Genomic DNA, 4,284 nt, shown 5'->3' on the forward strand with positions numbered 1-4,284 from the left:
CTCGTCCTCATCCTTATCCTCATCCTCATCCTCGTCCTTATCCATATCCTATCCTCATCATCATTCTCGTCTCCTATCCTCGTCCTCATACTATCCTCATCCTCATCCTCATTCTCCTCCTCATCGTATCCTCTTCATCATCCTCATCCGCATCATATCCTCATTGTCATTCTCATTCTCGTCTTCATCCTATCCTCATCCTATCCTCATCCTCATCCTCATCCTCCTCCTCATCCTCATCCTCATCCTCCTCCTCATCCTCATCCTCATCCTCCTCCTCATCCTCATCCTCATCCTCCTCCTCATCCTCATCCTCATCCTCCTCCTCATCCTCATCCTCATCCTCCTCCTCATCCTCATCCTCATCCTCCTCCTCATCCTCATCCTCATCCTCCTCCTCATCCTCATCCTCATCCTCCTCCTCATCCTCATCCTCATCCTCCTCCTCATCCTCATCCTCATCCTCCTCCTCATCCTCATCCTCATCCTCCTCCTCATCCTCATCCTCATCCTCCTCCTCATCCTCATCCTCATCCTCCTCCTCATCCTCATCCTCATCCTCCTCCTCATCCTCATCCTCATCCTCCTCCTCATCCTCATCCTCATCCTCCTCCTCATCCTCATCCTCATCCTCCTCCTCATCCTCATCCTCATCCTCCTCCTCATCCTCATCCTCATCCTCCTCCTCATCCTCATCCTCATCCTCCTCCTCATCCTCATCCTCATCCTCCTCCTCATCCTCATCCTCATCCTCCTCCTCATCCTCATCCTCATCCTCCTCCTCATCCTCATCCTCATCCTCCTCCTCATCCTCATCCTCATCCTCCTCCTCATCCTCATCCTCATCCTCCTCCTCATCCTCATCCTCATCCTCCTCCTCATCCTCATCCTCATCCTCCTCCTCATCCTCATCCTCATCCTCCTCCTCATCCTCATCCTCATCCTCCTCCTCATCCTCATCCTCATCCTCCTCCTCATCCTCATCCTCATCCTCCTCCTCATCCTCATCCTCATCCTCCTCCTCATCCTCATCCTCATCCTCCTCCTCATCCTCATCCTCATCCTCCTCCTCATCCTCATCCTCATCCTCCTCCTCATCCTCATCCTCATCCTCCTCCTCATCCTCATCCTCATCCTCCTCCTCATCCTCATCCTCATCCTCCTCCTCATCCTCATCCTCATCCTCCTCCTCATCCTCATCCTCATCCTCCTCCTCATCCTCATCCTCATCCTCCTCCTCATCCTCATCCTCATCCTCCTCCTCATCCTCATCCTCATCCTCCTCCTCATCCTCATCCTCATCCTCCTCCTCATCCTCATCCTCATCCTCCTCCTCATCCTCATCCTCATCCTCCTCCTCATCCTCATCCTCATCCTCCTCCTCATCCTCATCCTCATCCTCCTCCTCATCCTCATCCTCATCCTCCTCCTCATCCTCATCCTCATCCTCCTCCTCATCCTCATCCTCATCCTCCTCCTCATCCTCATCCTCATCCTCCTCCTCATCCTCATCCTCATCCTCCTCCTCATCCTCATCCTCATCCTCCTCCTCATCCTCATCCTCATCCTCCTCCTCATCCTCATCCTCATCCTCCTCCTCATCCTCATCCTCATCCTCCTCCTCATCCTCATCCTCATCCTCCTCCTCATCCTCATCCTCATCCTCCTCCTCATCCTCATCCTCATCCTCCTCCTCATCCTCATCCTCATCCTCCTCCTCATCCTCATCCTCATCCTCCTCCTCATCCTCATCCTCATCCTCCTCCTCATCCTCATCCTCATCCTCCTCCTCATCCTCATCCTCATCCTCCTCCTCATCCTCATCCTCATCCTCCTCCTCATCCTCATCCTCATCCTCCTCCTCATCCTCATCCTCATCCTCCTCCTCATCCTCATCCTCATCCTCCTCCTCATCCTCATCCTCATCCTCCTCCTCATCCTCATCCTCATCCTCCTCCTCATCCTCATCCTCATCCTCCTCCTCATCCTCATCCTCATCCTCCTCCTCATCCTCATCCTCATCCTCCTCCTCATCCTCATCCTCATCCTCCTCCTCATCCTCATCCTCATCCTCCTCCTCATCCTCATCCTCATCCTCCTCCTCATCCTCATCCTCATCCTCCTCCTCATCCTCATCCTCATCCTCCTCCTCATCCTCATCCTCATCCTCCTCCTCATCCTCATCCTCATCCTCCTCCTCATCCTCATCCTCATCCTCCTCCTCATCCTCATCCTCATCCTCCTCCTCATCCTCATCCTCATCCTCCTCCTCATCCTCATCCTCATCCTCCTCCTCATCCTCATCCTCATCCTCCTCCTCATCCTCATCCTCATCCTCCTCCTCATCCTCATCCTCATCCTCCTCCTCATCCTCATCCTCATCCTCCTCCTCATCCTCATCCTCATCCTCCTCCTCATCCTCATCCTCATCCTCCTCCTCATCCTCATCCTCATCCTCCTCCTCATCCTCATCCTCATCCTCCTCCTCATCCTCATCCTCATCCTCCTCCTCATCCTCATCCTCATCCTCCTCCTCATCCTCATCCTCATCCTCCTCCTCATCCTCATCCTCATCCTCCTCCTCATCCTCATCCTCATCCTCCTCCTCATCCTCATCCTCATCCTCCTCCTCATCCTCATCCTCATCCTCCTCCTCATCCTCATCCTCATCCTCCTCCTCATCCTCATCCTCATCCTCCTCCTCATCCTCATCCTCATCCTCCTCCTCATCCTCATCCTCATCCTCCTCCTCATCCTCATCCTCATCCTCCTCCTCATCCTCATCCTCATCCTCCTCCTCATCCTCATCCTCATCCTCCTCCTCATCCTCATCCTCATCCTCCTCCTCATCCTCATCCTCATCCTCCTCCTCATCCTCATCCTCATCCTCCTCCTCATCCTCATCCTCATCCTCCTCCTCATCCTCATCCTCATCCTCCTCCTCATCCTCATCCTCATCCTCCTCCTCATCCTCATCCTCATCCTCCTCCTCATCCTCATCCTCATCCTCCTCCTCATCCTCATCCTCATCCTCCTCCTCATCCTCATCCTCATCCTCCTCCTCATCCTCATCCTCATCCTCCTCCTCATCCTCATCCTCATCCTCCTCCTCATCCTCATCCTCATCCTCCTCCTCATCCTCATCCTCATCCTCCTCCTCATCCTCATCCTCATCCTCCTCCTCATCCTCATCCTCATCCTCCTCCTCATCCTCATCCTCATCCTCCTCCTCATCCTCATCCTCATCCTCCTCCTCATCCTCATCCTCATCCTCCTCCTCATCCTCATCCTCATCCTCCTCCTCATCCTCATCCTCATCCTCCTCCTCATCCTCATCCTCATCCTCCTCCTCATCCTCATCCTCATCCTCCTCCTCATCCTCATCCTCATCCTCCTCCTCATCCTCATCCTCATCCTCCTCCTCATCCTCATCCTCATCCTCCTCCTCATCCTCATCCTCATCCTCCTCCTCATCCTCATCCTCATCCTCCTCCTCATCCTCATCCTCATCCTCCTCCTCATCCTCATCCTCATCCTCCTCCTCATCCTCATCCTCATCCTCCTCCTCATCCTCATCCTCATCCTCCTCCTCATCCTCATCCTCATCCTCCTCCTCATCCTCATCCTCATCCTCCTCCTCATCCTCATCCTCATCCTCCTCCTCATCCTCATCCTCATCCTCCTCCTCATCCTCATCCTCATCCTCCTCCTCATCCTCATCCTCATCCTCCTCCTCATCCTCATCCTCATCCTCCTCCTCATCCTCATCCTCATCCTCCTCCTCATCCTCATCCTCATCCTCCTCCTCATCCTCATCCTCATCCTCCTCCTCATCCTCATCCTCATCCTCCTCCTCATCCTCATCCTCATCCTCCTCCTCATCCTCATCCTCATCCTCCTCCTCATCCTCATCCTCATCCTCCTCCTCATCCTCATCCTCATCCTCCTCCTCATCCTCATCCTCATCCTTATCCTATCCTCATCCTCATTCTCGTCCTCATCCTCATCCTATCCTCTTCCTCATCCTTATCCTCATCCTCATCCTCATCCCGATTCTATCTTCATCCTCATCCTCAGCCTCATCCTATTCTCATCCTCATTCTATCCTCATCCTCGTCCTCATCCTATCCTCATCCTCATCCTATCCTCTTCCTCATCCTCATCCTATCCTCATTCTCGTCCTCGTTCTATCCTCTTCCTCTTCCTCATATTATCCTGATCCTCATCTTCATCCTCTTCCACATTCTCATCCTTATCCTATCCTCATCCTCGTCCTCATCCTCA

Source organism: Lupinus angustifolius, chromosome LG06 (assembly GCF_001865875.1).
Source record: "Lupinus angustifolius cultivar Tanjil chromosome LG06, LupAngTanjil_v1.0, whole genome shotgun sequence".
Lineage (NCBI taxonomy): Eukaryota > Viridiplantae > Streptophyta > Magnoliopsida > Fabales > Fabaceae > Lupinus > Lupinus angustifolius.